At 37.8% G+C, this 18750-nt stretch overlaps 1 protein-coding gene across 3 annotated transcripts in view; it reads left to right on the forward strand.

Moving 5' to 3' along the window:
* The window catches only part of LOC150083352 (OTU domain-containing protein 7B-like), a 158905-nt gene that overhangs the window by 55443 nt on the left and 84712 nt on the right, over window positions 1-18750 (forward strand). The window lies entirely within an intron of this gene.

An 18750-nucleotide genomic window follows, 5' to 3' on the forward strand; every position in this document is an offset into this window, starting at 1 on the left:
TGAGCAAATGGTGACATCAGAAGTTTTGAAACAGTAATCAGACCAAGGAAAAGAAGAAAAGTCTCGCAGGTCATCCCATTTTGCATTCTTGTAATGCCAAACAACACGAGGTTGGGAATAGCCATGAGATAAAGGTTCCATTGGAGAAGAGACAATCACCAGGTTGTGATCTGAAGTGCCTAAAGGACCTCTCACTTCGACCGTGTACTTAGAAGGATTGTTTGTGAGAAAAAGATCAAGTGTATTGGCTGTATGATTAGGATTGCCCGGTATTCTTGTAAGTAAATGAACAATCTGTGCAAGGTCATTAGTAATTGCAAAAACCTCAGCATCTCAACCAGCTGGGTCGGTGTGGCTAGAAAACGGAAGCCAGCTGGAGTTGTGAACATTAAAATCACCAAGGAAAATTACCTCACTGTTAGGAAAATTGGACTGGAGAAAGTCAAGTTGCGAAGAGAGGAAGTCAAAGACTTCCAAGCGATTTGTGGAATTGGGAGAACGGTAGAGACAACAGATGAATTTGACACAATGAGGTAGAGAGATTTTAAGCTAGAGAAGATCGAAAAGAGGAGATTCCAAATTGCCAAGTCTCTGACAGGGAATATCAGAACGAACATATGCACAAGTACCACCTTTGAGGTGAAAGGAATCATACAGCAAATAATTTGGGCATCTGAGATGAGCAGTAGTTGAATCAACCGATAACTGAGATTCTGTCAGAAAAAGTACATGGGGTTTGGCAGACTGCAAGTGGAAATGGACATCGTTGAGATTAGAATTGAGACCACGTATATTTGTGAAATGAATTAGGAAGTGCTTGGGAGGTTGAGATCTTTTCGCAGATAAGCTTGCTCTATTAGTTTGACAATTCATGGTATATTCAATAGTAAGAAAAAGTGTGTGGGACCTGCTGTATGAAGTAATGAAATTTTTGGATATGGCGTACATATGGTAAGAATATACCCAGATCCTTGACATAACGTGGCCTCAACAATGCTCCCCGCATACACACTACTCGGGACTCCCTCCAGTTACTATCTGGCAGAGTAGAGGTAGCAAGATTATAAACTAGCTGATCCGGAAGCCTCCTAGAGAGTTACCAATAGGTTCGGTCCGGTGTACTAACTAGCGGCTGGCCTGCGAACACCATTTTAGAGCTGTACCCTCGAAATGTAAGGAATATTGGATCTTGCAACGATGTTCATCATAACCTCGAAAGTCATCAACCATACTCCATGATGGAAGAGATAGGGAAGGGTTGACCGCAACTTAGCTCTAGAGACTAAACATGGGTTCCACCACTTCAAGCCTCCAATAAGCAAAGTGGTGGTATTGCACCGGTTGATTATTTATCTACCACCTTGTACTGCCTGGTAACATAGAGGGGTGGCGTTCCTCCATGTGGTGTGGGCGCCACACCTCGACCCCCTGCTTACGTTGGTTTACACTTGAGTGGTCACCACCATATACTTGTGCATGGAGGTTATACCTAGGATTACTAACAGTCTCACCATCATTACTAAACCACCTTTATGTATTGGTGATACATTGCCACTTTCCTAATCTTTGGGAATTTCTCCTGTGTCCAGTGATAGCCTCGTAATTCAGTTCATGCCATGTTCACTATTTAAAGAAAAATATGATTTCCAGTTTCCTTGAATTGTGTTACTGCACTTCCATGCAGTTATCCAGTTGGCTACATCACCCACTACCTCAAAAAAAGTCAGACTAAGTAACAAATTTGAAAAAAGTATTATAGACCTCGATACATTGAAATTGTTATCAGAAATGTTTAATCTGAGCGATCGAAAAGATTTCACCAAATTTCTCACATCCTTGTTCTGGACTTGATCATATGCTAGTTCAACTTGAATCTCCTCTTTCTATCTTAGGAAATCTGAATGGCAACCATCAATTATGGGATCCTCTTACATCAGCATGTAAAATTGGTGATCTAGGGTCCATGTGCATCCTTCAAGCACTTATTGTGCAGCCCCAAATGTTGTCAACTCCTTTAATTCTCTGGTGACACTTAAGGGAGTACACTAATATAAAATTCATAAATGTTGATGGTTATGAGATCACATATTTATGCACAAGGAGAAAATATTTAAGTATAATTTGCTGAATAATCCTGCTGATATACTGTTTGTCTGATATTACTGCCCTTGAACCACCCGAGAACCATTTATGTGGCTCCTGAGCACTTCTGAGTTTGACACGCCTGCCTTACATGAATGCCAGGGGTCAGTTTATAGAATCATTATTTAATGACTACCAATGTACGTTTCTAAAAGATTCTCAAAAATGCCACTTTTGTCTTCAATGCATATGGCCACTTGTGAATCTCGCATACTGCTCATCTTAGCTCATCATGTCTGTCATTTATGCAGGCTGCATAAATGCATTCAGTATGTCAGTCAAGTAGCTCATCTGGTGTTTGCACTTTTGTATACACTTTTGTGTGGTATACAAGATATTTCATCCATCATACCCCAGGCAAAAATCTAATTGGTTTAAGTCTGTTGACCTATGTGGCCAATTGTGTTGACCACTGTGACTGATCATTTCCATCACCCAGAGAACTGGTCATTAGGGTGAATAACCACTGCATGGGAACAATTAAGAGGAGCTCCATTTTGTTAAAAGTACATTTGATGTCATGTTGCCATAGGCACATCATCTAGCAGTTGCAGAAATTTGTTTTGCAGAAACTGTAGGTATACCTGTCCAGTAAGACAACCCTCAAAAATAAATGGGCCAATCAACTGATCATAGAAGTTTCTAGACCACGCATTAAATCAGTGTTGAAAATTACTCTCCACATTGCACAGGGATTCATTTCTGATCAGACATGGGAATTGTCAGTGTTAAAAAATAATGGAGGTCCTAAAGTCTCAACTTCATTAGACAGTTGGACAGACAGATATTACAGATACAACTGCTCTTGAACCACCTAAGAACAATTTGTGTGGCTCCTGAGTACTTCTGAGTTTGACGCACCTGCCATGTTTGTCCAACTGACGTGGGAATTGTGAGCATTGTTGATACGGTCTCGAGGGAATTGAGGTTCATCACTGAATATGATGTAATGATTCAAATAGTGACTATCATTCAGACAGTTGCAAAATTCCAGCCATCAAGCAGGATATCCAGGTTTGAGGTATTGAAACACTGCATGTAGTATGGATATATTAGTATTAGTAGAGGCATATGATGCAAGAAAGCAAGCTTATATGGCATCAGCCGGAAAAAAAAAAAAAAAAAACCTTCTCATTTCACCCATCCATTTGCTCCAATTGTTTCTCTGGTTCTGCCTTGAAGTTATTTAAGCTGTCAACTTCTACAACAACAGATGGAAGTTTGTTCCAGTAATCAACCATCTACTGTCTTAAAGGCAAATTTCCGAACGTCTATTCTACAACTGTCATTCCTCAATTTAAATTTATATCCCCTCAGATGATTATTCTGGGCAAGGGGCAAAATCCCACCAGCATTGAGCTTGCTCAAACCATTCAAGGCCTTATACATCTCAATCAGATCACCTTGCAGGTGTGTGGTCTCCAGACACTGTAATTTGCAACACTGAAGCCTTTCTTCGTAACATCAACCCTTTGTTCCACTCACTAATCTCGATTCCCTTCTCTATACTCGTTCCAGCAGCTCTACTTCCTTCCTAAAATGAGGCCTCCCCTCCGACCTGTATACAGTACTCAAGGCCTGGCCTGACTGTTGCCTTATACAAGGGGATATTCATCTCCTTATCCCTTCTGTAAAAGTTCCTGTATATCATTGACAAGACACCATCAGCAACTCTTGCAGATCATCTGCACGGCTCAGAAACATATCTGACTGCACAGTTATCCCCAGGTCCTTTTCATTCTCTATCATCCTGAGTCTAGTACCACACAGTTGATACATTACTCTGGTGGTTACTGCTACCGATATTCAGTACTTTGCATTTGTAAATGTTAACCTTAAATTGCCACCTCTTGGCCCATCTGATCAACTTTTCTAGATCCTGTTCCAATAGTGTACTGTCATTAGTGTCATTAACAACCCTGCCAACCATCATATTGTCTGCAAACTTAAACATTAAGCCTGATATACTTTCATCAATATCATTAATAAATACAGAAAACAACAATGGTCCCAACACTGAACCCTGGGGGACTCCACTAATAACATTAGTCCAAGAACAGCAGTGTCCATTGATAACACTCTGTCTTCCCACCCAACCAATTTGTACAGTAGTCTCCATGTGCAACAGTATCAAAAGCTTTCCTAAGATCCAAGTATATGATATCAAAATTATTTTTTCGCATCAAGTTCCTTTGTGACCACATTATAATATCCAATCAAATTGGTCAGACAAGACTTTCCCTTAACAAACCCATGCTGTCTCCGAACTATAACTGCAGTCTTGTCTAGATGATCCTGTATTACCTCTTTAACCAGTGACTCCATTATTTTCCCCGGAACAGAAGTTAAACTAACAGGTCTGTAATTATTTGTGTCACCCTTAGCACCACCCCCTTTGTGAATTGGGGTCACATTTGGACATTTCTAGTCCACGGGTACCTCTCCTGAGTCCAAGAAAGCTCTCATCATAATTATGGCTAACGGTTTGCTGCTTCCTTTAATATAACTGGATAGATCCCCTCATCCCCAGGTGCCTTTCTTATGTTTATTTTCAACGATTTCTGCTCCACTTTGCTCTCTGTTATTACAAGATCATTTAGCTCACTGCCAAAGTTTAATACACCTCTGGCATTCCCATCCTTGAATAACTTCACATGTGTGAATGTAGATGCAAAATACTCATTCAGTTTGTTAGCTACCTGAGCAGGATCATTAACAGTTGAACTATCGATATCAAGTGGACCAATCTGATTCATTCCCTTCCTTTTAGAGTTTACATAAGTAAAGAACTCTTTGCTGTTTTTCTTTGCATCCTTTGCCAGAGATTTCTCGTAATCTGCATTAGCATTAGTTGAAGCATATAATGCAAGAAAGCAAGCTTATACAGCATCACCCAAAAAAAAAAAAAAAAAAAAAAACCTTCCCATTTCACTCATCCAGCCACTTCAAATGTTTGTCTAGTTCAGCCTTAAATTTATTTAAACTATTAACTTCCACAATAACAGATGGAAGTCTGTTCCAGCAGTCAACTACCTGCTGGCTAAAGGCAAACTTCTGCACATCTGTTCTACAACTGTCTTTCCTCATGAATCCATGTCCCCTCAGGTTCTTAATCTGAGCAAGCGGAAGTATCCCGTCAGTATTGAGCCTGCTCAAACCATTCAGTGGCTTATATACCTCGATCAGCTCACCTTGCAGGTGTCTAGTCTCCAGCTGCTGCAACTTGCAGAACTTAAGCTTTCTTTGTAAGCTCACCCCTTTGTTCCTCTCACCAAGCTTCTTTCCTTTCTCTGTACTCATTCTAGCAACTCTACAGCCTTCCTAAACTGATTCCTCCAGACCTGTGTACAGTACTCAAGGTGTGGCCTGACCATTGCCTTATACAAAGGGATAATCACCTCCTTGTCTCTACTAGCAAAATTCCTATATATCATTGACAAAACTCCATGACCTGCCCAGGCAGCCCGTCTGCACTGCTCTGAGAACTTCGTATCTGGCTACAAAATTACCCCCAGGTCTTTTTCATTCTCCACCTCCATGAGTGTAGTACCACACAGTTAGTACATTTCTCTTGGGTTACTGCTACCCATATGGAGTACTTTGCATTTGTCAATGTTAAACTTCAGTTGCCACTTCTCAGCCCATCTGCGTAACTTTTCTAGATCCTGTTGCAGTAGCATACTGTCTTTACTGTCATTAACAACCCTGCCAACCTTTGTATCATCTGCAAACATTAGGCCTGATATACCTTCATCAATATCATTCCTAAATACACAAAGCAACAATGGGCCCAGCACCGAATTCTGGGGGACTCCGCTAATAACATTAGTCCACGTAGAGCAGTGTCCAGTTAATACCACTCTGCTGTCTCCCACTCAACCATCCCTTTATCCATTGAAGTAACTTGCCCTTAATGCAGTACTGCTCCAATTTGTACAGCATTCTTCCATGTGCAACAGTATCAAAAGCTTTTCTGAAATCCAAGTATATGATATCAAAATTATTTTTTGCTTTCAGTTCCTTTGTGACCACAATGTAGTATCCAATCAAATTGGTCAGACAAGACTTCCCCTTAATAAACTCATGCTGTGTCTGAACTATTACTGCAGTCTTGTCTAGGTGATGCTGTATCACCTCTTTAACCAGTGACTCCATTATTTTCCCTGGAACAGAAGTTAAACTAACAGGTCTATAATTATTTTTGTCGCACTTTGATGAACCCCCTTTGTGAATTGGATATACATTTGCACATCTCCAGTCCATGGGGACCTCCCCTGACTCTAAGGTTGCTCTCATAATTATGGCTAAGGGTTTGCTTACTTCCCTTGCTGCCTCCTTCATTATAACTGGATAGATTCCATCTGCCCCAATTGCCTTTTTTATGTTTAACTTCAACAATTTCTCCTCCACTTTGCTCTCAGTTAATACAAAATCACTTATCTCCCTGTTAAACTTTGATAAACTTCTGGCATTCCCCTCCTTGAATAACTCCTTATGTATGAATGTAGATGCAAAAAACTCATTCAGTTTATCAGCTACTTGAGCAGCATCATCAATAGTCAAAACGTGTGTGTTAAGTGGACCAATCTGATTCATCCCCTTCCTTCTAGTTTACATAAGTAAAGAACTCTTTGCTGTTTTTCTTTGCGTCCTTTGCCAAATATTTCTCGTAATCTGCCTTCGCCTGCCTAACCTCTTTTTAACTTGATTACAGGCTAGCTTATATCTGCTGTAGGCTTCTCTGTCGCCTAATAATTTATATGCATCCCATGCATTTTTCTTTTCTGCTCTGACCCTCCTTAATTCATCTAACATCCATTTAGGCCTGAACCTTAAACAGTATTTCTTAATTTGTATAAAAAGCCTCCAAGATTAAGTCCCTGAAGGCTTCCCATTTAGAATTCACCGCTGGTAACATCATCAGTTGATCCCACTGTATAGAATTTAAAAACTGTCTGAGACCACTGTAGTCACCTTTACAAAAACCCTTCACTTTACCCTTGATGGTAGTTACATCTTTAAGTAAATCCCACATCAGTACACTGTGATCACTGTCGCCTAGTGGTTCCTTTATCATGCAAATGCATGAATAATCACTGCTGATAATCAGATCATTTACTCCCTTCGGTTGTCCCTCAAACACGTTGCTGTAGAAAACATGATAGGAAACCTTTCTGTTCATATTATAGTCCCCAAATTCCAATTCTGCAATGCTTATCTGTGTCACACCATGTCTCTGATATCCCAACAATATCTGTCTTTTATGTCTTGATGAGCACTTCAAATTCATCAATTTTATTTACTATACTTCTAGCATTGGTATACATTCAAGTATACATGCACTCGTTCTTACTCTTGGTTACCCTAACACAGCCCATGTATTTACTTGTTCCGTGATGACTCCCAGCAGCTCTTGAAGTCCCCAGCAACTTGCTCTCTAGGCTCCTGCTCATTGTAATAGAAGTGCAAGAATCACTTTCGCCTCTGCCTGCGGCTACTGTTAATCTTTTAGTCTGTGAATCCCTCCAATCTAGCAGTTTTCCGACCCACCTAATACTGCCTCGGTAGCATCAGCAAATATTCTTGCATATTTGCTGATATACCCTGCATCCTTTCCATTTAAATGTATCCTATCCATGTAGAATCAGTCTCTCCTGTTAGCAAGCACAGACCATGCTGAAAAAAAATTCTACCCTATGAGCCTTGCACAGTCTCTCCAGGGCCGAATTGATTTACAATGCCTTCATCATATACTCCTTCCTTTCGTGTCTGGGCAGAATTGCAAACACTTTCAAATTTAACCCTAACTCGCGACTTTTTTCGTAAATCTGCAGGTCTCTTACTCTTAAGGTCATTAGTGCCAATGGGTAAAACAATATCACCTTTTGTGCCCTTAAAAGATGATATCTGCCCTACAATGTCATCAACCTTTGCCCCTGGCAGATATACCCTGGTCCTGTGCCACCTATTCTTTTTGCATAATATATTCCCCATCTCCCTAACTTGATTACAGACCAGCTTATATCTGTCACCTGTTAATTTATATGTATCCTATGCATATTTCTTCTCTGCCACATCTTATTAGTTCATCTGATATCCATTTAGGCATAAACCTTGAACAGTATTTCTTAGTTGGTATGTAAAGCCTAGTAGCCTTCAAGATTATTTGTTTGAATACTTCCCGTTTAGAATTTGCTGTTGGTAACATCATCAGTTGGTCCCACTGTATAGAATTTTAAAAACTGTCTCAGACTGCTGTAGTCACCTTTACGAAAACAGTATCTCTTCCCTTTACCTCTGATAGTAATTACCTCTTTGAGTACAGCCTACATCAGCAAACTGTGATCACTGCAAATGCCTGCAATATGCTTTCTTTATGCAGTATTGTCCATGACCTTGATGGGGAAGCACTGAGATGTATATATGGATGAACTCTGTTTACTGTCTCAATGATGTTCTCTTGCTCAGCCACATCTTGTTAAACCACACACTGATATAAGATGTGAATGCTGGGAAGTGAGCCAGTATCTCACAATGTTTGGAAAACTCAGGTAATAACTTGTTGATTTGGAACTCAAGTTATTCAGGAACTGCAGCAACAGTATTTCTATCACAAGATCGACAAACATACACTATCAGCACATTCAGAACTTTTAAATGTAAAGGGCATATTGACAGTAACAAAGCAACGGTTTTGCACACGTTTTTTGGGTATGTGCAGTCAAGGTCATGCAAGTGCCACGAGTTATGATCACTATATGCAGTGGTGCATTGTTGAGGATTTACAAACCTTATACAGCCCTGACTTACGAAAATTCGACTTTATGTAAGTTTTTACCGGCCGGTGCATACTTAAAAAATTGTGGAAATGTATTTTGCATCCTGTAGGAATAAATGGAGGTATCATGAAAATATCATATGAACCCAATACATTAGTGGGGTTTTTTTTTTTTGTAATTCATTCCAAGTCCTTGGAAGTTGAAATTTTTACTATATTACTAAGCTATTTATCTCTCTAAAAGGTCGTATTTATAATGGAAATCGCACTACCCTTTCATCGTTATCATATGTTCCCGTTATAAGAATCAATTTGAATGCCTTTGTGATATTTTTCTAAAGCACATTTCTGGAGGTCACGACCATAAAACAACAAAAACAATTTGCACTTTCCGGTTTATTGGATTTTTCTATTAGTGCATCAAATTATAAACGAGTAGTAAACTCGATCTTTATTGCATTTGCAATAATTCCGATAACTGCAATTGCGTGGGTTTTTATGCTATTATGTTTTTATGCTATTAATCATATAAAAAACAAATTTTCAGCAACTTCTCTTTGTTCCTATTTACGTATTAGAAAAATTAAGGGAAAGCAACAAACGAAAAGTACAAGTGGTGGTAATGCCAGGAAACGAAACAAAATTGATTTAGAAATGAAGATGAAAATGATTAATAAGTATGAAACAGGGCAAAGTTTGGCATCTATTGCAAGGGAATTAGGTCTCACTGCTTCAACAGTGAATACTATTTTAAAGTACAGTGCGCGTATAAAAGAACATGTCAAAGGATCAACGCAGTTAAGATCAACAGTGATCATAAAACAGCGTTCAGGCGCTATATCGAAGATGGAACAGCTGTTAATAATATGGATGGAAAATCAGATGCAGAAGTGAGTGCCCCTGAGTCTAATGACCATTCAAGCAAAAGCAATAAGTATTTATAAAGATATTAAGGATAAGTACGGCGAACCCCAACCCAAATTCGTGGCAAGCAATGGGTGGTTTAATAGGTTCAAGCATTGCGCTGGTTTCCACAACGTTAAAATATGTGGTGAAGTCGCCAGTGCTGATTTTGAAGCTGCAGAGAAATTTTGACGTGTTGGAAAAAATTATTGATGACGGTGGCTGTTGAATGCAGCAAATTTTTAACGGTGACGAGATTGCTCTGTATTGGAAAAACATGCCGGATCAAATATACATTGCCAAAGAGGAAAATACAATGCGAGGTTCCACGGCTTCAAAATGTAGAGCCATGCTTTTGCTTGGGACTAATGCAGCGCGAGATTACAGATTAAAACCACTGCTTGTGTACCATTCTGAAAATTCTGCATCAATAAAGCCACCCTACCCATGATTTCTGATCGAACCAGAGAGATAACAATATCTTTCTCTTTGAGGATTGGTTTAAATGCAGCTTCATTTCAGAGGTTGAAAAATATTGTAAAGACAACGACGTTCCTTTCAAGATTTTGCTTCTATTAGATAATGCTCCTGGACATCCTACACATCTAGATGATTTCAATTCGAAAAAGAGAGTCATATTTCTACCGCAAAACACTACTTCACTCATCCAATCTATGGATCCGAGTGTTATTTCGAATGTAAAGGCATACTATTTACACACAACATTTGCTCAGGCATTATCTGCAGTAGACGATGAGAAAAATTTTATGTTAAGAGACTTGGAAATCTTACAATATTTACCACACCATCTTAAACATTATAAGGCCTGGGCAGAAATTACTAAAAGTTGTTTAAATGGCACATGGAAGAAAACATGCCCACAGCACGTAAAAGGCTTTCAAGGATTCGAAAAAGACAAATCATATGAAGAGGTTACAGATAAGATTGTAAAGGTTGCAGAGCTACTTCAGTTGGAGGGTGATGTCAAGCAACGGGTGGTTTGATGGTATCCGAGAAATACAAATGGAGTAGTTAATAGAGGAGAAGGAATTATCTAACAAACAACTTATTGACTTGCAGGCAGCAATAGTGAAAGAAGAAATGCTGACGAAGCTCAAGATGAACCAAATGAGGAGCCGAGATGCTTCATCACCAGAGATGGCAATGGCATTTCATGTAATTGCATCGGCAATAGTGGGGTTTGAGAAGATGGATCCTGACATCAAACAATTCTTAAAAGTTAACAGAGGGGTGAATGATATGCTTGCTTGCTACAAAGAAATCTATGATGAAAAGAAAAAAGCCACCGTCTATTCATACATTAATATGTTCTTTCATAAGGCTGAGCAACCGACCGCTTCTAAATCTGCACAGCCCTCAACTTCTGCACAGGCGTACTTATCAGCTGAAGATGTCGATTCTGGCAACAATGCTCGAGAGGGAAAACTTACTGACTCTATGCCTATCTCCTCTTTTTTTGTAATTTTATAATTTTGAATTTTTTTAAAATTGCATGCTTTTCTAATTATTCCTGCACGTGAGATAAAAAATTGAATAAATAATTCTGTTTACATATTCGTTGAACATTTATTTTTTGATTCAATCAATTCAGCGAGCACAGTTGTGAGTGCTGCAGAAACATGGGGGATATTCTGACTTGCATAGCGTTCCGCGGAACGCAACCCTTATGTAAGTCGGGGAGTTCCTGTATAAGTCTGTAATTATTCAGAATCAGACCCATGTTATTCATACAGTCAGTCTTCGTATAACACTTGTTTACACTACACGAATTTGATCATACACGATTTGTAAATAGGGGAACGATATCGTATATAACATGAACCGAATTCGCTTATGCACAATTCGCCTTTGTGTTTACAAGAAATGGCAGTCGAACACGGAATCACCCCAACTGAATGCAACACGATAGGAATGAAGAGAAGATTCTGAAAATGTACTTGTTTTTCATATCAGTGAAGGGGAAACACATTTCACCCTAAGAACATTAAAAACCCATACAATTCCAGCTATCGTATTATCGCAAATGCAATTAGATCGAGTTTACTACCAGATTATAACAGATTCCACTAGCAGAAACGCAACTGGAAATTGTTTTTATTGTTTTATGGTAGTAACCCCCAGAAATGTGCTTTAGTATAATGTGAGCTAATGAGGTGTTAATAATGTGTCTCTGCATTTATGGTGTTGTTTATTCAGTTATTACACTTGCGCAGCTTTGTTTGTGTATCAAGCGTGCCTCATCATTTTGTAATTGTGCTTTATTCCCAAAAATGAGAAATTCTTAAAAGGTGTTAAGAGGAAGCGTCCTGGTGAAGACACTACAGATTCAGAGAAAAAAAGAAAAGCAATATCGATAGACAGAGGCGCACTGGGTCAAAAATTCTTGCCAGGGAAAATATGTATCGGCCTCATACTAGCATTTATGGCCAAAATTACACCGGCCTCCAGCCCACCGGGGTTTCTCTGGTAAAGCTTATGGCCAGTCCGCCTCTGTCGATAGAGAAAAAAAAATATGAAATTGTGAAACACTTTGAGCGAAATGAACGAACATGTGATATTGCACGTGCTACAGACCTAAATGAGGCAACACCGAGAAATACAAATAATTCAGAGAAAATGAAAACAACTTTCATAGCAGGAACAACTCAGTGGTTTTTTTTTTTTTGGCTGATGTTATATAAGCTTGCTACCTTGCATCACGTGCCTTTGCTAATGCTAAAAATCCATTAGATCAAGACACAGAATTGGAGGAGATGGAACAGCTGTCATCTGTTTGGATAGAAAATCAAACAAAGAACAAGTTTGTTTACAATAGAAGCAAAAGCATTAGCAATATTTTATTACGTAATAGTCGTAATGAAATACTTACGTATTTTATTGCAATTATTTGTTTGTGTTTGGTAATGTTTTGGTTGCAAATGTGTGTTCAATCTTGGGTGGTAGGCACCTAACCCTATTTTTCCCATAGGGCCTGTTGTTTATATTGCACAATTTTGCATTACACAAGGGTTTCTAGGAACACAACTATTGTGCTAAACGAGGACTGACTGTACTAACCTTTTTTTACTCACTTTCCTCTGAAATCAGTTGCTACATATCTTCTTGAATCACCCAGTGTATAAGCAACTGTAAAAAGCTTGAAATCTGGAAAATCCTAGGATTTACTATAAAATCATAAGTTGTATCATTTTGTCTTGGTAAAATTCTGAAATATAAAAACATTTCATTTATTTAACACTATCCTGTCATTTAACAATTCATATTGGTCAAAGCCTGTTTAATAATTACATTTGCAAATTATTTTCCATTGTGACTTAAGTATTCTACTGTATACAGTGATAATTTTCTGTAGGAGGAAATTAACACTGCTTGCCTTTTTGCACTTCTGATTATCTCTTTGCCATTTCTTGAACAAGGGAATAGGGAGGGATATTCATTATATTCAGATTATAGTGAATATGTTACCCAGACAACCTTGCCTGGATAGCTTATTCCCCAATGCCCTTCTTTAAAAATTAGAAAAGTTATGATTGAAGAGTGTGAAAAGGGAAGCAATGACAATTTTCTGCTTTATTCTCTTTTCCAATTTTTAAAGAAGGGCATAGGGGAGATATCAGCTATCTTGCAAAGTTGCCTGGATAACATATTCACTGTATTCCAAATAATGCGAATAAGGTATTCAGGCATATCTGGTTATGACTTGTTTCTGTTTCTACACCAGAATTTGTGAAAAAAAAAACTTTCCTTAAAAAAATAAATAACTTTACTTAATTTGAATTGTGGGTTTTTATAAATTATCTTCATCATTTTGCTAAAACGCACTTGCAAATGTAAGAATTTATTGTATCAGAGTGGAATGGTAAAGGTTTGAAATAAAATGAAAAGTGTTGATATTTTTGCCAATGCAAACTTAGTATTTTCCAGATTTCAGCTTTTACAGTAACATGTGTTTGTTTCTTACCAAATTCACTTCAAAATAATGTTCTATAATAGGGATGGCCAATCTTTTCCTGCAGAATGCCATATTTTATGTTGGAAATGCATTGCATGCCATCTGAGGGAATCTACAGAAACTACTGAAATCAAGAATCTTCCTTTACTGAACTGTACTTTTTTTTATTTTCCCTACTGTTTCTTGATTATTTTGACAGAAAATAAATAAATGTGAGATATAAATAATCATATCATCAGGAAGAGAACTTGCTGATTAAATAATAACCTGGCCACTGAATGTTAAACCTGTTGAAAGGTAAGCAGATCAATAGATTGTAGCAAGCTGTTTATTATTTACTTTTGCTGTAGTTATTTATTATTTATTTTTGACCTTTATAACCAACCTCCATTAAATTCTGTGATCTACTTGGATCACAAAAATCACTGGCAAGTTGTTCACAGAATCAAACCTATCTATGGGTAAAATGAAATTACTACTATGCATATGTGTTTTGGAAGTATACTAAATGTGTAATTGTAGTACTAAATCTTAACATTTATAATATGTATCCTGCAGTATTTTTGAATACAGCCAACTTTTCAAACACATTTTTAAATAAAACCACCATTTACTGAGAGTCTTAAAATCCCCACCTCAGGGGCAGACATTACCAAATTAAAGATATGAGTAGTAGTAGTGGCATGTGATATAAGAAAGCAAATGTATGAGCTTATGCAGCATCAGCCAAAAAAAAAATCACACCATTCCCTCCAAATGCCTGTCCAGTTCCTCCTTAAATTTATTCAACCTATCAACTTCCATAACGACAGATGGAAGTTTGTTCCAGCAATTAACCACCCGCTGGCTAAAGGCAAATTTCCGCACATCTATTCTACATCTGTCCTTTCGTAATTTGAATTTATGCCCCCTTAGGTTTGTAATCTGAACAAGTGGAAGTATCCCATCAGAATTCAGCGTGCTGAACCCATTCAAGGCCTTATACACCTCAATCAGATCACCGCGCAGGTGCCTAGTCTCCAACCACTGCAATTTGCAGAACCTAAGCCTCTCTTGATAAGAGGATCCCTTCATTCCCCTCACCAATCTTATTGCCCTTCTCTGTACACACTCAAGTAAATCTACATCCTTCCTAAAATGAGGCCTCCAGACCTGTACGCAGTACTCAAGGCCACGCCTTGAGTACTGCGTACAGGTCTGGAGGCCCTTATACAGAGGGATAATCACCTCCTTTTCCCTGCTAGCAAAATTCCTATATATCATTGACAAAACCCCATGACCTGCCCTAGCAGCCTGTCTGCATTGCTCAGAAAACTTCATACCTGCCTGCACAATTACTCCCAGGTCTTTTTCATTTTCTACCACCTTAAGTGTAGTACCACACAGTTGGTACGTTTCTCTGGGGTTACTTCTACCCATATGCAGTACTTTGCATTTGTCAAGGTTAAACTTCAGTTGCTACTTCTTAGCCCATCTGCCTAAATTATCTAGATCCTGTTGCAGTAGCACACTGCCATTACTGTCATTAACAACCCTACCAACCTTTGTATCATCTGCAAACTTTGACATTAGGCCTGATATACCTTCATCAATATCATTGATAAATATACAAAACAACAGTGGACCTAACACCGAATCCTGTGGGACTCCACTAATAACATTAGTCCAAGAAGAGCAGCACCCATTGATTACCACCCTCTGTCTTCTCGCACTTAACCATCCTTTTATCCATTGTAGCAACTTACCCTTAATACCATTCTGCTCCAATTTGTACAATAGTCTTCCATGTGCAACAGTGTCAAAAGCTTTCCTGAAATCCAAATATATGATATCAAAATTATTTTTTGCATCCAGTTCCTTCGTAACCACATCATAATATCCTATCAAATTTGTCAGACAAATTTGATAGGATATATTATGAGTAAATATTACAAGGCATAGTTTAAATCTTACCTGGTGGTACAGCAGGTTAGGTCAGCTTGTTTATGTTATTTTTTTAACATTGGGAAGTGTGCCACTATTGGCTATCCCAATTCTATAACGTAAATAATAATTAAAACAATTAAAATATGAATAGCAAGTGCTTAAAAAATGGTACTCACCTTTGAATAAATCTGCAATAATTTTTTTAAAAGAATGGTAATTAAATCATTTAGGTGAGAAGGTAGAATGAAAGAAATTAAAGGCGGTGTTAAGGTTGATTTAACGGATTTTAAAATGGGCCCAAGGAAGTAGAAGTGCACATTTCCAATCCTAGGTTGTCATTAGAAAAGGAAGAAATCATTAAGAGTAAATTAAAATGAAATTTAAAAATTAAAATTTTTAAAACGGATAATATAGTATGACGGAGGCAATAGTCGTTACGAAGGACTTCCATTGATTATAACGTCTTCAGTTGGCAAATTAAGCGGGAAGTGAACGCATGCTGCATTTTAAAGGTTGTCCGTGCTTTGCTTCCCACGATGCTCTTTTGGACATGTGGGAACGTTAACTGCGAGAGGTTCCAAGCCGGGGAAAAGTTGAAGGGAAGTTTCGTGTTTATGATATTGAGGTTAGAATGGTGCCAGAACCATTCGATAATAAGTGCTTCATAGTGAAGAATTGTGACCGGATTTGAGTTTAATAATGGTGATAGCGGAATTGACTATGAGGGTGTGGTTGTAGGTATGAGCATGTATTGTAAGTTCTGTGCTTGATTGGCCTGTTCTAAAACTGTTTTGGTGGTAGTATGCGCGTGTGTTAGAGGTTTTAGTAGAGCCGAATTTTGTTGTGGTGCTGGCATTTAATAAGATACATAATATTGTTGAGGTCACTAGTGGCGTATTTATGTGTGTCTTTATAGGAATTAAAAAAGGATCCTAGTTTATTGTATGTGGAAAAGGTGAGCAAAATGTCTGTACCTTTAAATATGCGGTGGAATTGTCCTGCAAGTTTGTTATGGTAGGGGCGAATTATGCGTGTGTTTGCTTTTTTATTATTATTATGTTTAGATGGGTTATTAATTTTATTTTTAACGGTGGAGATTGTACGAGAGATGAGTTGGGGAGGGTAGTTTTTAGATATGAATTTCCCCGTGAGGTATTGAAGTTCGTTTTGTAAATCATTTTGTGAGGAGCTGAATTTGAAGGCATTATGGATTTGGTTGTATAAGACAGCTTTTTTTGTACTAAGGGGATGGTGCGAAGCAAAATGAAGGTATTTTCCGGTATGTGTATTTTTTCTGAAAATTTTTGTACTTAATTTTGTATCTGTTTTGAAGATAGTAAGATTATAATAGGTAATAGATCTTCCATAGATGGTCTCTTTTTAAAGTTCAATTCTATACATGACAGGCTCAAACTTACCCTTGAAATCAGAATGAACAACCTGATCAATTTTCTTAATCTTACTATCTTCAAAACGGATACAAAATTAAGTACAAAAATTTTCAGAAAAAATACTCACACCGGAAAATATCTTCATTTTGCTCATACCTGCAACCACACCCCCCCCCCCCTAGTCGATTCTGCTATCACCATTATTAAACTCAAATCCGGTCACAAAATTCTTCACTATAAAGCACTTATTATCGAATGGTTCCAGCACTATTCTAACCTCAATATCATAAACATGAAAGTCCCTTCAACCTTTCCCCGACTTGGAACCTCTCGCACTTAACGTTCCCACATGTCCAAAAGAGCATCGTGGGAAGCATGGACAACCTTTAAAATGCAGCATGCGTTCACTTCCCGCTTAATTTGCCAACTGAAGACGTTATAATCAACGAAAGTCCTTCGTAACGAATATTGGCTCCGTCATACTATATTATCCATTTTTAAAATTTTAATTTACTCTTAATGATTTCTTCCTTTTCTAATGACAACCTAGGATTGGAGATGTGCACTTCTACTTCCTTGGGCCCATTTTAAAATCCGTTAAATCACCCTTAACACCTCCTTTAATTTCCTTCACTCTACCTTCTCACCTAAATGATTTAATTACTGTTCTTTTCAAAAAATTATTGCAGATTTATTCAAAGGTGAGTACCGTTTTTTAAGCACTTGCTATTCATATTTTAGTCTGATTATTCATGGTGTTATAAGATTTCTATAATTTTTAGTAATTAAAACAATATATTATTGTTAAACGTTCATTGTGTCTTTGCTAAGAGAAGTAAGCACATGGAAAACCAATTTGTAAGTTAATAATACTCAAAAGTCGGGGTTCAACAGCCATGCTTAATGCAAAATCGAAAGAAAATTTGTGATTTGCTTCCACAAGTCATTCGCAATCACCAACGGGGGGGGGGATTTCAGTCCACAGTTAAAGAACTCCTCGGCTAAGTTACAGATAAGTCTCCAAGTTTTCTTGGACTACATGAAAAGCTGATTTGTACCAGAAGTAGAGAGTGTGTGTATGTTACTGTGATCAGTCTTTTTGAAAAGTGTATATTGAGCATATATTTTTATGTTTGATGTAGTAAACACTTTAAATAAGCTGTACCATTCCACATATGTTTTATTCTCACAAGGAAGAGTTGTTTTTTTTAAAGCAAGTATAGCACACTAGGCATTTCTGTACTCTTTTGAGCATACCATATTTCCCGACCATGAGATGCACTTTTTGTTTACTTGAAAATGTTACTTAAAATTCTTTTGCATCTTATGATCCAAAGGTAAATTTAGTTGCAAAAAGGATTTTTTTTCATCTCTTGATATAGCTAGAGAAATTGGTGAAAATGTCCAGGTGGCCTTCTAAAAAAAAATAACTCCTCTTTTAAAAGTCACACATTACGAAAACAACAAAAATGTTAGTTACTGAATTAATATTTGTATTAGCCATTTAGTGTATGGAAGCCACAGGCTTTTGCTGCACCAGCCAAAAATAAAAAATAATAATAATAATAATTAAACAGAGTTAGCTGTGATTCCAGGAGGCCTTAGCCTATTGCAGCTATTGGATGTCATATCGTGAT

The sequence above is a fragment of the Mastigoproctus giganteus genome, chromosome 7 (genome assembly GCF_048544385.1).
Source record: "Mastigoproctus giganteus isolate SK-2022 chromosome 7, ASM4854438v1, whole genome shotgun sequence".
Taxonomy (NCBI): Eukaryota; Metazoa; Arthropoda; class Arachnida; order Uropygi; family Thelyphonidae; genus Mastigoproctus; species Mastigoproctus giganteus.